The sequence below is a fragment of the Convolutriloba macropyga genome, chromosome 9, assembly GCF_964194025.1.
Source record: "Convolutriloba macropyga chromosome 9, txConMacr16.3, whole genome shotgun sequence".
Taxonomy (NCBI): Eukaryota; Metazoa; Xenacoelomorpha; order Acoela; family Convolutidae; genus Convolutriloba; species Convolutriloba macropyga.
The window spans coordinates 23,229,207-23,245,939 of NC_134476.1; the positions used below are offsets into that span (position 1 = coordinate 23,229,207).

Here is a 16,733-nt window from a genome sequence, read left to right on the forward strand (position 1 = left end):
AAAAGAGTGAGATCCTGTCAACGAGAGACATAGCTTTCTATAAAACTGTACGTGTAACAAAAATCCTGGGCATTAAATTCTTTACTGATAAATCATCAACAAACTTACTTGATCTCATCAAAACACAAATTGCCATTTACATGCGCTTCATTTCTCGATCGAAAACTTTAGGAGCCAAGAGACAAATCATTGAAACTTATATCCTTCCAAAGTTCCTGTATTATTCAAGACACACGGACACAACAGTAAACATTCTGACGAATGTTCAAAAACTCATCAACAATCTACTAAAAACTGGTGACAAAATGGAAATTAGAAGTGAAGTTCTTTACCAATCTGTTGCTGTGGTCGGTATCTCTCTTCCACATATTACATCAAAAATAATCTCAGCAAAACTGATAGACGAAATTAACTCATCAAACGAGAACGATGTTTCCTTTCCAAATGACTTAACAATTTTGTTAAAATCTTTAAAGCTCAAAGTCTCTCAAACTGACAACAGTATCCTTCTGTTTAAGAACAACATCGAAACTTCCCTGAGACTTAACAAAGCCTTAAGAACAAGTGAGATTTACTGGTATATCATTGCTCAAGTTTTTCCAGCAAGTTTAATCGAGGACCGCTTAAACAAATCCGTCATAAAGTACAATTGTTCAACGAAAGAATTAACTCTCTTTAGCAAAAATATCTGGAAATTTTACAAACTTTTGCCACAACAACAAAATCTTTTATATCGCCTTGCCTTCAATTGTCTTGTTGACAAACAGATTAGATGGATGAAAAATTTTTCAGAGTCACCAATTTGCAGCTATTGCGAAAAAGAGTTTGAAACATCGGAACATTTAATTCTCAAATGCGAACAATTATCTGGAGCGAGAAGTACCCTAAGGCTAAATAGTTGGCGCGACGTCTTTGTAAATATGAAAGTTGAAACTCTTAGATTTACGGCAAGTGTCCTATATGGATCCTGGCAAGAAACCCCTGAACAAACAAAAAACTATTTGAATTTTGTACTTAATTTGTAAAGCTTCAACAATGAAATCTGATAAATTTTCCTTGTAAATACCAACTGTAACGATTCATCAATGAAACCTGCTGAATTATTTCAACATCATTGTAAATAACAACTGTAAATAATAGCATCTGAATTTATTATTTAAAAGCCTAATTGTTGTGATAAACTTATTAAATAGGTAAGTATTAACTCTATTTGATAAGTTTTATTTGAATGCACTCTGCGTTAGCGGATTGCAGCCTAAAGAATGGAACTGAGCGATTTGCACTAACTTAAAAGTTAGTTTAATAAAGGGAAATTATACAATTAGTATTGATGTTTCCGAGACAGTTCCAAATATCAAAAATGCATAATACGCAAGCAGGGGAACTATTATAATGGCCTTTACAAGTATATGGGGTGTGTTTGGAGCAATGGTTACTGCTGAAATTGTCATTTACAAAAAGTATCCGCGCTCGATGAGGCTTAACTTTTTCGATCACCGAACTTTGTTTTGGTCACCAAATCGTCAATTTTAGTCCGATTTGGCTCATTTGTTGTTGGCATGCTCCACTTGAGCCATAGTTTGGGATAAAATAAAAAAATCTGGCACCGCGAACCATTTTGGACAAGTTTTTACCGATTTCCAAAAAAGTATCCGCGCTCGATGAGGCTTAACTTTTTCGATCACCGAACTTTGTTTTGGTCACCAAATCGTCAATTTTAGTCCGATTTGGCTCATTTTTTGTGGGCATGCTCCACTTGAGCCATAGTTTGGGATAAAAAAAAAATCTGGCACCGCGAACCATTTTGGACAAGTTTTTACCGATTTCCAAAAAAGTATCCGCGCTCGATGAGGCTTAACTTTTTCGATCACCGAACATTGTTTTGGTCACCAAATCGTCAATTTTAGTCCGATTTGGCTCATTTTTTGTGGGCATGCTCGACTTGAGCCATAGTTTGGGATAAAATAAAAAAAACTGGCACCGCGAACCATTTTGGACAAGTTTTTACCGATTTCCAAAAAAGTATCCGCGCTCGATGAGGCTTAACTTTTTCGATCACCGAGGCTTTTTGAGGCTCTAAAATGTGTAAATATCGAATAAAAGTATTCTATGAGGTTTGAATACTCAAAAGAAAAAGCCTACAACACCTGGTGTTCCCAAGCGGTCACCCATCCAAGTACTAACCAGGCCCAATGTTGCTTAACTTCGGTGATCGGACGAGAACCGGTGCATTCAACATGGTATGGTCGTAGGCATTTGCGTAAGCGGGAGCGAATTTATATACAACAGTATTGTATTGTAGTCTCATATTCATATACAGGATCACTTTAACTCGCCGCCTTGCGGTTTGCAAAATAGTCACTTAATACATGCAATTTTAGCCACGGTTGTGTTATAATTTATGCAATTCGTAGCCATACAGTGTATTATGACAAACGCGCAATTTTTTTGCTTCCAACCATCCACAATACAGTGGAACGGCCGCAAAACAAAGCACAGATGAATTGGGTACGAGGAACCTGTATAACCGGACATTGAACCGGAAGTATGACTTCAGTGGGTTTAGGCCGGTAATTGGGAAAATCAGTAGCGAGTTGCTTTTAGCCTAATTGTTGTGATAAACTTATTAAATAGGTAAGTATTAACTCTATTTGATAAGTTTTATTTGAATGCACTCTGCGTTAGCGGAGTGCAGCCTAAAGAATGGAACTGAGCGATTTGCACTAACTTAAAAGTTAGTTTAATAAAGGGAAATTATACAATTAGTATTGATGTTTCCGAGACAGTTCCAAATATCAAAAATGCATAATACGCAAGCAGGGGAACTATTATAATGGCCTTTACAAGTATATGGGGTGTGTTTGGAGCAATGGTTACTGCTGAAATTGTCATTTACAAAAAGTATCCGCGCTCGATGAGGCTTAACTTTTTCGATCACCGAACTTTGTTTTGGTCACCAAATCGTCAATTTTAGTCCGATTTGGCTCATTTGTTGTTGGCATGCTCCACTTGAGCCATAGTTTGGGATAAAATAAAAAAATCTGGCACCGCGAACCATTTTGGACAAGTTTTTACCGATTTCCAAAAAAGTATCCGCGCTCGATGAGGCTTAACTTTTTCGATCACCGAACTTTGTTTTGGTCACCAAATCGTCAATTTTAGTCCGATTTGGCTCATTTTTTGTGGGCATGCTCCACTTGAGCCATAGTTTGGGATAAAAAAAAAATCTGGCACCGCGAACCATTTTGGACAAGTTTTTACCGATTTCCAAAAAAGTATCCGCGCTCGATGAGGCTTAACTTTTTCGATCACCGAACATTGTTTTGGTCACCAAATCGTCAATTTTAGTCCGATTTGGCTCATTTTTTGTGGGCATGCTCGACTTGAGCCATAGTTTGGGATAAAATAAAAAAAAACTGGCACCGCGAACCATTTTGGACAAGTTTTTACCGATTTCCAAAAAAGTATCCGCGCTCGATGAGGCTTAACTTTTTCGATCACCGAGGCTTTTTGAGGCTCTAAAATGTGTAAATATCGAATAAAAGTATTCTATGAGGTTTGAATACTCAAAAGAAAAAGCCTACAACACCTGGTGTTCCCAAGCGGTCACCCATCCAAGTACTAACCAGGCCCAATGTTGCTTAACTTCGGTGATCGGACGAGAACCGGTGCATTCAACATGGTATGGTCGTAGGCATTTGCGTAAGCGGGAGCGAATTTATATACAACAGTATTGTATTGTAGTCTCATATTCATATACAGGATCACTTTAACTCGCCGCCTTGCGGTTTGCAAAATAGTCACTTAATACATGCAATTTTAGCCACGGTTGTGTTATAATTTATGCAATTCGTAGCCATACAGTGTATTATGACAAACGCGCAAATTTTTTGCTTCCAACCATCCACAATACAGTGGAACGGCCGCAAAACAAAGCACAGATGAATTGGGTACGAGGAACCTGTATAACCGGACATTGAACCGGAAGTATGACTTCAGTGGGTTTAGGCCGGTAATTGGGAAAATCAGTAGCGAGTTGCTTTTAGCCTAATTGTTGTGATAAACTTATTAAATAGGTAAGTATTAACTCTATTTGATAAGTTTTATTTGAATGCACTCTGCGTTAGCGGAGTGCAGCCTAAAGAATGGAACTGAGCGATTTGCACTAACTTAAAAGTTAGTTTAATAAAGGGAAATTATACAATTAGTATTGATGTTTCCGAGACAGTTCCAAATATCAAATATACATAATACGCAAGCAGGAGAACTATTATAATGGCCTTTACAAGTATATGGGGTGTGTTTGGAGCAGTGGTTACTGCTGAAATTGTCATTTACAAAAAGTATCCGCGCTCGATGAGGCTTAACTTTTTCGATCACCGAACTTTGTTTTGGTCACCAAATCGTCAATTTTAGTCCGATTTGGCTCATTTTTTGTGGGCATGCTCCACTTGAGCCATAGTTTGGGATAAAAAAAAAATCTGGCACCGCGAATCATTTTGGACAAGTTTTTACCGATTTCCAAAAAAGTATCCGCGCTCGATGAGGCTTAACTTTTTCGATCACCGAACTTTGTTTTGGTCACCAAATCGTCAATTTTAGTCCGATTTGGCTCATTTTTTGTGGGCATGCTCCACTTGAGCCATAGTTTGGGATAAAATAAAAAAAATCTGGCACCGCGAACCATTTTGGACAAGTTTTTACCGATTTCCAAAAAAGTATCCGCGCTCGATGAGGCTTAACTTTTTCGATCACCGAACTTTGTTTTGGTCACCAAATCGTCAATTTTAGTCCGATTTGGCTCATTTTTTGTGGGCATGCTCCACTTGAGCCATAGTTTGGGATAAAATAAAAAAAACTGGCACCGCGAACCATTTTGGTTAAGTTTTTACCGATTTCCAAAAAAGTATCCGCGCTCGATGAGGCTTAACTTTTTCGATCACCGAGGCTTTTTGAGGCTCTAAAATGTGTAAATATCGAATAAAAGTATTCTATGAGGTTTGAATACTCAAAAGAAAAAGCCTACAACACCTGGTGTTCCCAAGCGGTCACCCATCCAAGTACTAACCAGGCCCAATGTTGCTTAACTTCGGTGATCGGACGAGAACCGGTGCATTCAACATGGTATGGTCGTAGGCAATTGCGTAAGCGGGAGCGAATTTATATACAACAGTATTGTATTGTAGTCTCATATTCATATACAGGATCACTTTAACTCGCCGCCTTGCGGTTTGCAAAATAGTCACTTAATACATGCAATTTTAGCCACGGTTGTGTTATAATTTATGCAATTCGTAGCCATACAGTGTATTATGACAAACGCGCAAATTTTTTGCTTCCAACCATCCACAATACAGTGGAACGGCCGCAAAACAAAGCACAGATGAATTGGGTACGAGGAACCTGTATAACCGGACATTGAACCGGAAGTATGACTTCAGTGGGTTTAGGCCGGTAATTGGGAAAATCAGTAGCGAGTTGCTTTTAGCCTAATTGTTGTGCTTTTTCACTAAGATTTAAAATCCTGGCTTTTCCTTTTACCTTTTTCTCCTAATTTTACTCTTCAAAATTTCTTTTAAATCCCTTTCCTCCTTAGCTTTAGCTTTTTAAGTTCCTCTTTTTAAGTTGCTCTCTCCTTTACTGTAGAGCGCTTAGAGTTCTTATTAAGTTAATGTTATTGCGCTTAGAGTTATTGAGTTTTCCAAAACACTAATTTTTATTTGAGAAACCTTTCGTTTGTCACAATCTACTTTTCATAAGTCTTCGTCTTCAAACAATTAAGTTTTCCCCTATGGGGGAGAACACTATCCCCTCGTTGATTACGCCTACTCCCAGCGAAAACCAAAATATGTATTCTTCAATCACTCAAAAAGGCTTGTCGAAAGAAACCAACTCAAGCGAATTCCAGATCATGCAAATTATTCCTCCTTTTACGAAATCAATTATTTCAAACACAGATTCTTTGAACAACGCCTATCTTCAGTGTGCTAAATCAATTCTGCACGAATTCCCGCAAGAAGCACGAAATCAAATAACAATCAGCAAAACATTCGCATACATAAGAGACAAAAGACTTCATTCGCTGACTGTTGTTTCACCACCAACTGTCAAAAAGGAATACCATTCGATTAGATCCAGAGGCCTAAATTTACTAGGCAAAACCGTTTTTCCTATGGGCAAACATTTCCTCAACACAGAAAAATCATTCTATCCTAGAAGATACAATATCAAATTCAGTAATCTCCCTTATGTTTGCACAGACACTGAAGCCCTGAAACTAATAGATCTTCCAGAGGGAATAGAACATAGCCCCGCAATTATTCGAATGAAAGACAACATAGGAGGCGATCTCATCTTCAATGGTTATGCAACACTGAGTGTGACAGTGAAAAACGCAACTGAAGAGGAAAGATTAAAAACTTGGTCATATGAAAATCGGATCGCAGAATTCAAAGAATGGAACAGCTTAGAGATCAAGTTCCATGCTCCCTCATTACATAACTGCAGTTACTGTGAAGAAAGCAAACTACAGTATCGGGGACACCATAAAGATTGGTGCTACTTATGGCAAAACCAGCTACAAAGAATCAAAAATGTGCAAAACATAAACAAAGAAACAAAGAATAATCGTGCTGAAAAGCAGAAACCAACAAATTTTCATAAAGCTCCCGAAACTGAAACAATCAGTGACACCTCCTCTTGCAACTTGACCATAGATGAAGAGGAAGTGGAAGAAACTTATACAGAAGAAATTTGTAGTGGCACAACAGAAAATGCTACAGTCATAGAACAAGAAACAGAAAACGCTGACAAAACCTCAACCAACATACAAAACGCTGAATGTAATGATTCCGCCTATCTTAATACGGAGAAGTTTCAATCTTTAGAGCTTGATAATAGTGCTGTTCTCAAACAGTACAGACCAGGCGCCAAAAGGCCACTTAGTGAAACACAAAAACAACAAAACGCGCAAATCGCAAAACACTTCTTGAACGATCAGTGGATTAAGAAGAAAAATCAGTTCGAACAAAACAAAAATGATTGAGCACAAAGTTTTCTGTTTGAATTCATGTGGCCTTAAGAGCCCGAAAAAATTCTTCGCAATAATCGAAAAATGCTACAAATTAGCTAGCGGAACTTTATTCATTTTGTGTATCCAAGAATCGAAAATTCCAGCTCTATCTCGTTCACACGAAACAGTTCTTGAGCAATACAAATTACGCTATCATCTAGTGCCTGCAATAAACTGCAGTGGAGGTTTAGTTACAGTTTGGAGTGAAGAACTAAAAACTGATAATCAAATACTGCAATCACGAGATCACTCTGGAATTAATTTTACGGAACTCAATCTAACTGTATTCAATGTATATCTGAATACAAGCTCCTATTGTGAAAAGTTGAAGCAATTAAGCTCAAATCTCTCGAAACTCAACACGGAACGATCTATTGTTTTAGCAGGGGATTTTAATGCTTTCAGTCATGATTCGCGAAACACATCAACTGCTCTTCGAAGCGTAGACGATAGAGTTAAGCGATTTGTAAAGCTCCAAACGGTTACAGAGCATGCTCTACTATTTGATGCAGCGGTAGAACTGGACGTACTTGATTTCACACACTATGACAAAAGAACATCGTCTTTTTCACGAAAAGACTATTTTTTTACAAACCAAACCGAGTACAGCGAAATGAAAGTACATCGGAGCAATTTCTCAGATCACATGCTTTTAGAACTAAGCAACAAAAGCGAAGAAAAAGAACGAGGCCAAAGCTTTTGGAAAATGAACGATGCTATTTTATTTCCAAACAAAGAGTACATCAAAACAGAAATAGAAGCCTTTGGAATGAACTGTTTGACACATGAAAGTTATGAAGAGCTGAAGTGCCACATACGTGATGTCTGCCAAGCCTTAGCTATTAATAAATCAAAAATCTTAAGCTCGCAAATGAAAAACATCCTGGCCGAAGAGAAAAGTCTGAGAGAACAAATACAAAATCATGACTCCAATGAAAAAATTTTAAAACGATATAATGATACAGTCTCGAAAATAAATGCGTATTACAACAACAAACAAAAAGATCAGTTCATCCACTTCAAGAAACTGACCCAATCATGCGAACTTGGAAACGCGAAAGACTTGAAAACTTGGGCAAAGCAAAAAAACAACACGAACAATATTACTTCACTTAGGGTTGGTGCAAGTGTTACAACAAATCAGGAAGAAATCATCAAAGTCTTTGAAAACCATTTTTCACAGCTTTACAAAAGCAAGAAAAAAGGCTCTTTTGAGATTTTTCTTGACCATTTGAACGAGCGCAAAAACGAAGCAACAAATGATGTAAATGAAATCACCATAGATGAAGTATTGAAAGCAATTAACAAACTCAATGCAAAGAGCTCACCGGGTTCGGATGGAATAACCTCAAACTTTTACAAGATTTTTAAGAGAGAAATGGCCCCATTGCTACAAAGCGTTTTCAACAATATTGTTCGAACTGAAAAAGTCCCTGAAAGCCAAAATATTGCAATCTTAAAACTTCTGCCTAAAACTGATAATCCGAGAACTGTTGATGAATTTAGACCTATAAGCTTGCTGAACACTGACCTCAAATTTCTATCACACATTCTATCTGCCAGAATCATAATAGATCTTGAAGACATAATAGGCCAACATCAGCATGCATACTTGAGCAAAAGACAAATCCATATAGCATTAAATAAAGTTCGAAAAGCCCATAAGCAACTAAATAACAACAAATGCCTTGTGAATCTGGATTTTTCAAAAGCTTTTGACAAAGTAGACAGAGATTACATCTTCGCCCTTCTCGATAAAATTGGCATTGACCAATACACAAAATCTGCCATCAGAACAGTTTACAATGAAACGAAAGCAATTATTGAAATCAATGGCTACCTTTCCAAAACAATTGTACTACAACGCGGAGTTAGGCAAGGTTGTCCCCTTTCAGCTTTACTTTTCATACTTGCTGTTGAGCCCTTGCTTTGCTGTATAGACAACTCACCACATATTAAAGGATTCACCAGCTCAAAAACAGTGGCTTATGCAGACGACATTACTTGCTCAATACGCATATCATCGATTGAAGGACTATTTGACACTGTCAAAGATTTTTGCGATTGCACTCAACTAGAAATCAACGTCAAAAAGAGTGAGATCCTGTCAACGAGAGACATAGCTTTCTATAAAACTGTACGTGTAACAAAAATCCTGGGCATTAAATTCTTTAATGATAAATCATCAACAAACTTACTTGATCTCATCAAAACACAAATTGCCATTTACATGCGCTTCATTTCTCGATCGAAAACTTTAAAAGCCAAGAGACAAATCATTGAAACTTTTATCCTTCCAAAGTTCCTGTATTATTCAAGACACACGGACACAACAGTAAATATTCTGACGAATGTTCAAAAACTCATCAACAATCTACTAAAAACTGGTGACAAAATGGAAATTAGAAGTGAAGTTCTTTACCAATCTGTTGCTGTGGGCGGTATCTCTCTTCCACATATTACAACAAAAATAATCTCAGCAAAACTGATAGACGAAATTAACTCATCAAACGAGAACGATGTTTCCTTTCCAAATGAATTAACAATTTTGTTAAAATCTTTAAAGCTCAAAGTCTCTCAAACTGACAACAGTATCCTTCTGTTTAAGAACAACATCGAAACTTCCCTGAGACTTAACAAAGCCTTAAGAACAAGTGAGATTTACTGGTATATCATTGCTCAAGTTTTTCCAACAAGTTTTATCGAGGACCGCTTAAACAAATCCGTCATAAAGTACAATTGTTCAACGAAAGAATTAACTCTCTTTACCAAAAATATCTGGAAATTTTACAAACTTTTGCCACAACAACAAAATCTTTTATATCGCCTTGCCTTCAATTGTCTTGTTGACAAACAGATTAGATGGATGAAAAATTTTTCAGAGTCACCAATTTGCAGCTATTGCGAAAAAGAGTTTGAAACATCGGAACATTTAATTCTCAAATGCGAACAATTATCTGGAGCGAGAAGTACCCTAAGGCTGAATAGTTGGCGCGACGTCTTTGTAAATATGAAAGTTGAAACTCTTAGATTTACGGCAAGTGTCCTAAATGGATCCTGGCAAGAAACCCCTGAACAAACAAAAAACTATTTGAAATTTGTACTTAATTTGTAAAGCTTCAACAATGAAATCTGATAAATTTTCCTTGTAAATACCAACTGTAACGATTCATCAATGAAACCTGCTGAATTATTTCAACATCATTGTAAATAACAACTGTAAATAATAGCATCTGAATTTATTATTTAAAAGCCTAATTGTTGTGATAAACTTATTAAATAGGTAAGTAATAACTCTATTTGATAAGTTCTATTTGAATGCACTCTGCGTTAGTGGAGTGCAGCCTAAAGAATGGAACTGAGCGATTTGCACTAACTTAAAAGTTAGTTTAATAAAGGGAAATTATACAATTAGTATTGATGTTTCCGAGACAGTTCCAAATATCAAATATACATAATACGCAAGCAGGGGAACTATTATAATGGCCTTTACAAGTATATGGGGTGTGTTTGGAGCAATGGTTACTGCTGAAATTGTCATTTACAAAAAGTATCCGCGCTCGATGAGGCTTAACTTTTTCGATCACCGAACTTTGTATTGGTCACCAAATCGTCAATTTTAGTCCGATTTGGCTCATTTTTTGTGGGCATGCTCCACTTGAGCCATAATTTGGGATAAAATAAAAAAATCTGGCACCGCGAACCATTTTGGACAAGTTTTTACCGATTTCCAAAAAAGTATCCGCGCTCGATGAGGCTTAACTTTTTCGATCACCGAACTATGTTTTGGTCACCAAATCGTCAATTTTAGTCCGATTTGGCTCATTTTTTGTGGGCATGCTCCACTTGAGCCATAGTTTGGGATAAAATCAAAAAATCTGGCACCGCGAACCATTTTGGACAAGTTTTTACCGATTTCCAAAAAAGTATCCGCGCTCGATGAGGCTTAACTTTTTCGATCACCGAACTTTGTATTGGTCACCAAATCGTCAATTTTAGTCCGATTTGGCTCATTTTTTGTGGGCATGCTCCACTTGAGCCATAATTTGGGATAAAGTAAAAAAATCTGGCACCAAGAACCATTTTGGACAAGTTTTTACCGATTTCCAAAAAAGTATCCGCGCTCGATGAGGCTTAACTTTTTCGATCACCGAACTATGTTTTGGTCACCAAATCGTCAATTTTAGTCCGATTTGGCTCATTTTTTGTGGGCATGCTCCACTTGAGCCATAGTTTGGGATAAAATAAAAAAATCTGGCACCGCGAACCATTTTGGACAAGTTTTTACCGATTTCCAAAAAAGTATCCGCGCTCGATGAGGCTTAACTTTTTCGATCACCGAACTTTGTATTGGTCACCAAATCGTCAATTTTAGTCCGATTTGGCTCATTTTTTGTGGGCATGCTCCACTTGAGCCATAGTTTGGGATAAAATAAAAAAATCTGGCACCGCGAACCATTTTGGACAAGTTTTTACCGATTTCCAAAAAAGTATCCGCGCTCGATGAGGCTTAACTTTTTCGATCACCGAACTATGTTTTGGTCACCAAATCGTCAATTTTAGTCCGATTTGGCTCATTTTTTGTGGGCATGCTCCACTTGAGCCATAGTTTGGGATAAAATAAAAAAATCTGGCACCGCGAACCATTTTGGACAAGTTTTTACCGATTTCCAAAAAAAGTATCCGCGCTCGATGAGGCTTAACTTTTTCGATCACCGAACTTTGTTTTGGTCACCAAATCGTCAATTTTAGTCCGATTTGGCTCATTTTTTGTTGGCATGCTCCACTTGAGCCATAGTTTGGGATAAAATAAAAAAATCTGGCACCGCGAACCATTTTGGAGAAGTTTTTACCGATTTCCAAAAAAGTATCCGCGCTCGATGAGGCTTAACTTTTTCGATCACCGAACTTTGTTTTGGTCACCAAATCGTCAATTTTAGTCCGATTTGGCTCATTTTTTGTGGGCATGCTCCACTTGAGCCATAGTTTGGGATAAAATAAAAAAATCTGGCACCGCGAACCATTTTGGACAAGTTTTTACCGATTTCCAAAAAAGTATCCGCGCTCGATGAGGCTTAACTTTTTCGATCACCGAACTTTGTTTTGGTCACCAAATCGTCAATTTTAGTCCGATTTGGCTCATTTTTTGTGGGCATGCTCCACTTGAGCCATAGTTTGGTATAAAATAAAAAAATCTGGCACCGCGAACCATTTTGGACAAGTTTTTACCGATTTCCAAAAAAGTATCCGCGCTCGATGAGGCTTAACTTTTTCGATCACCGAACTTTGTATTGGTCACCAAATCGTCAATTTTAGTCCAATTTGGCTCATTTTTTGTGGGCATGCTCCATTTGAGCCATAATTTGGGATAAAATAAAAAAATCTGGCACCGCGAACCATTTTGGACAAGTTGTTACCGATTTCCAAAAAAGTATCCGCGCTCGATGAGGCTTAACTTTTTCGATCACCGAACTTTGTTTTGGTCACCAAATCGTCAATTTTAGTCCAATTTGGCTCATTTTTTGTGGGCATGCTCCACTTGAGCCATAATTTGGGATAAAATAAAAAAATCTGGCACCGCGAACCATTTTGGACAAGTTTTTACCGATTTCCAAAAAAGTATCCGCGCTCGATGAGGCTTAACTTTTTCGATCACCGAACTTTGTTTTGGTCACCAAATCGTCAATTTTAGTCCGATTTGGCTCATTTTTTGTGGGCATGCTCCACTTGAGCCATAGTTTGGGATAAAATAAAAAAAATCTGGCACCGCGAACCATTTTGGACAAGTTTTTACCGATTTCCAAAAAAGTATCCGCGCTCGATGAGGCTTAACTTTTTCGATCACCGAACTTTGTTTTGGTCACCAAATCGTCAATTTTAGTCCGATTTGGCTCATTTTTTGTGGGCATGCTCCACTTGAGCCATAGTTTGGGATAAAATAAAAAAAACTGGCACCGCGAACCATTTTGGACAAGTTTTTACCGATTTCCAAAAAAGTATCCGCGCTCGATGAGGCTTAACTTTTTCGATCACCGAACTTTGTTTTGGTCACCAAATCGTCAATTTTAGTCCGATTTGGCTCATTTTTTGTGGGCATGCTCCACTTGAGCCATAGTTTGGGATAAAATAAAAAAATCTGGCACCGCGAACCATTTTGGACAAGTTTTTACCGATTTCCAAAAAAGTATCCGCGCTCGATGAGGCTTAACTTTTTCGATCACCGAACTTTGTTTTGGTCACCAAATCGTCAATTTTAGTCCGATTTGGCTCATTTTTTGTGGGCATGCTCCACTTGAGCCATAGTTTAGGATAAAATAAAAAAATCTGGCACCGCGAACCATTTTGGACAAATTTTACCGATTTCCAAAAAAGTATCCGCGCTCGATGAGGCTTTACTTTTTCGATCACCGAACTTTGTTTTGGTCACCAAATCGTCAATTTTAGTCCGATTTGGCTCGTTTTTTGTGGGTATGCTCCACTTGAGCCATAGTTTGGGATAAAATAAAAAAATCTGGCACCGCGAACCATTTTGGACAAGTTTTTACCGATTTCCAAAAAAGTATCCGCGCTCGATGAGGCTTAACTTTTTCGATCACCGAACTTTGTTTTGGTCACCAAATCGTCAATTTTAGTCCGATTTGGCTCATTTTTTGTGGGCATGCTCCACTTGAGCCATAATTTGGGATAAAATAAAAAAATCTGGCACCGCGAACCATTTTGGACAAGTTTTTACCGATTTCCCAAAAAGTATCCGCGCTCGATGAGGCTTAACTTTTTCGATCACCGAACTTTGTTTTGGTCACCAAATTGTCAATTTTAGTCCGATTTGGCTCATTTTTTGTGGGCATGCTCCACTTGAGCCATAATTTGGGATAAAATAAAAAAATCTGGCACCGCGGACCATTTTGGACAAGTTTTTACCGATTTCCAAAAAAGTATCCGCGCTCGATGAGGCTTAACTTTTTCGATCACCGAACTTTGTTTTGGTCACCAAATCGTCAATTTTAGTCCGATTTGGCTCATTTTTTGTGGGCATGCTCCACTTGAGCCATAGTTTGGGATAAAATAAAAAAATCTGGCACCGCGAACCATTTTGGACAAGTTTTTACCGATTTCCAAAAAAGTATCCGAGCTCGATGAGGCTGAACTTTTTCGATCACCGAACTTTGTTTTGGTCACCGAATCGTCAATTTTAGTCCGATTTGGCTCATTTTTTGTGGGCATGCTCCACTTGAGCCATAGTTTGCGATAAAATAAAAAAAAACTGGCACCGCGAACCATTTTGGACAAGTTTTTACCGATTTCCAAAAAAGTATCCGCGCTCGATGAGGCTTAACTTTTTCGATCACCGAACTTTGTTTTGGTCACCAAATCGTCAATTTTAGTCCGATTTGGCTCATTTTTTGTGGGCATGCTCCACTTGAGCCATAGTTTGGGATAAAATAAAAAAATCTGGCACCGCGAACCATTTTGGACAAGTTTTTACCGATTTCCAAAAAAGTATCCGCGCTCGATGAGGCTTAACTTTTTCGATCACCGAACTTTGTTTTGGTCACCAAATCGTCAATTTTAGTCCGATTTGGCTCATTTTTTGTGGGCATGCTCCACTTGAGCCATAGTTTGGGATAAAATAAAAAAATCTGGCACCGCGAACCATTTTGGACAAGTTTTTACCGATTTCCAAAAAAGTATCCGCGCTCGATGAGGCTTAACTTTTTCGATCACCGACCTTTGTTTTGGTCACCAAATCGTCAATTTTAGGTCCGATTTGGCTCATTTTTTTTGGGCATGCTCCACTTGAGCCATAATTTGGGATAAAATAAAAAAATCTGGCACCGCGAACCATTTTGGACAAGTTTTTACCGATTTCCAAAAAAGTATCCGCGCTCGATGAGGCTTAACTTTTTCGATCACCGAACTTTGTTTTGGTCACCAAATCGTCAATTTTAGTCCGATTTGGCTCATTTTTTGTGGGCATGCTCCACCTGAGCCATAATTTGGGATAAAATAAAAAAATCTGGCACCGCGAACCATTTTGGACAAGTTTTTACCGATTTCCAAAAAAGTATCCGCGCTCGATGAGGCTTAACTTTTTCGATCACCGAACTTTGTTTTGGTCACCAAATCGTCAATTTTAGTCCGATTTGGCTCATTTTTTGTGGGCATGCTCCACTTGAGCCATAGTTTGGGATAAAATAAAAAAATCTGGCACCGCGAACCATTTCGGACAAGTTTTTACCGATTTCCAAAAAAGTATCCGCTCTCGATGAGGCTTAACTTTTTCGATCACCGAACTTTGTTTTGGTCACCAAATCGTCAATTTTAGTCCGATTTGGCTCATTTTTTGTGGGCATGCTCCACTTGAGCCATAGTTTGGGATAAAATAAAAAAAACTGGCACCGCGAACCATTTTGGACAAGTTTTTACCGATTTCCAAAAAAGTATCCGCTCTCGATGAGGCTTAACTTTTTCGATCACCGAGGCTTTTTGAGGCTCTAAAATGTGTAAATATCGAATAAAAGTATTCTATGAGGTTTGAATACTCAAAAGAAAAAGCCTACAACACCTGGTGTTCCCAAGCGGTCACCCATCCAAGTACTAACCAGGCCCAATGTTGCTTAACTTCGGTGATCGGACGAGAACCGGTGCATTCAACATGGTATGGTCGTAGGCATTTGCTTAAGCGGGAGCGAATTTATATACAACAGTATTGTATTGTAGTCTCATATTCATATACAGGATCACTTTAACTCGCCGCCTTGCGGTTTGCAAAATAGTCACTTAATACATGCAATTTTAGCCACGGTTGTGTTATAATTTATGCAATTCGGAGCCATACAGTGTATTATGACAAACGCGCAAACTTTTTGCTTCCAACCATCCACAATACAGTGGAACGGCCGCAAAACAAAGCACAGATGAATTGGGTACGAGGAACCTGTATAACCGGACATTGAACCGGAAGTATGACTTCAGTGGGTTTAGGCCGGTAATTGGGAAAATCAGTAGCGAGTTGCTTTTAGCCTAATTGTTGTGCCTATGATGATAAACATTCTGATAATGTCACTCTCGGATTATTACCGCAAAGTGTGATAGGAAAGCGAAAGCAAGTACTCCACTTTGTGCAGGAACGTCCTTTGGGAGTGAGTCTTTTATAAAAAGAGATTTTTCACTAAAAGCTGCTTTTTCACTAAGATTTAAAATCCTGGCTTTTTCTTTTACCTTTTTCTCCTAATTTTACTCTTCAAAATTTCTTTTAAATGCATTTCCTCCTTAGGTTTAGCTTTTTAAGTTCCTCTTTTTAAGTTGCTCTCTCCTTTACTGTAGAGCGCTTAGAGTTCTTATTAAGTTAACTTCTGAGTTTTCCAAAACACTAATTTTTATTTGACAAACCTTTCGTTTGTCACAATCTACTTTTCATAAGTCTTCGTCTTCAAACAATTAAGTTTTCCCCTATGGGGGAGAACACTATCCCCTCGTTGATTACGCCTACTCCCAGCGAAAACCGAAATATGTATTCTTCAATCAATCAAAAAGGCTTGTCGAAAGAAACCAACTCAAGCGAATTCCAGATCATGCAAATTATTCCTCCTTTTACGAAATCAATTATTTCAAACACAGATTCTTTGAACAACGCCTATCTTCAGTGTGCTAAATCAAT

The 16,733-nt window shown here is 38.0% G+C and overlaps 1 protein-coding gene and 4 non-coding genes across 6 annotated transcripts in view; all 5 read right to left on the minus strand.

Annotated features, from left to right (window-relative positions):
• LOC142345669 (uncharacterized) overlaps nucleotides 1-16,733 on the minus strand; it is a 710,383-nt gene that overhangs the window by 671,042 nt on the left and 22,608 nt on the right. The window lies entirely within an intron of this gene.
• LOC142347370 (5S ribosomal RNA) lies at nucleotides 2,136-2,254 on the minus strand. Its single transcript, XR_012760365.1, has one exon. It is a non-coding gene; the product is annotated as a 5S ribosomal RNA (ribosomal RNA).
• On the minus strand, nucleotides 3,578-3,696 carry LOC142347382 (5S ribosomal RNA). Its single transcript, XR_012760377.1, has one exon. It is a non-coding gene; the product is annotated as a 5S ribosomal RNA (ribosomal RNA).
• LOC142347393 (5S ribosomal RNA) lies at nucleotides 5,020-5,138 on the minus strand. Its single transcript, XR_012760388.1, has one exon. It is a non-coding gene; the product is annotated as a 5S ribosomal RNA (ribosomal RNA).
• On the minus strand, nucleotides 15,627-15,745 carry LOC142347405 (5S ribosomal RNA). The gene has a single exon (XR_012760399.1). It is a non-coding gene; the product is annotated as a 5S ribosomal RNA (ribosomal RNA).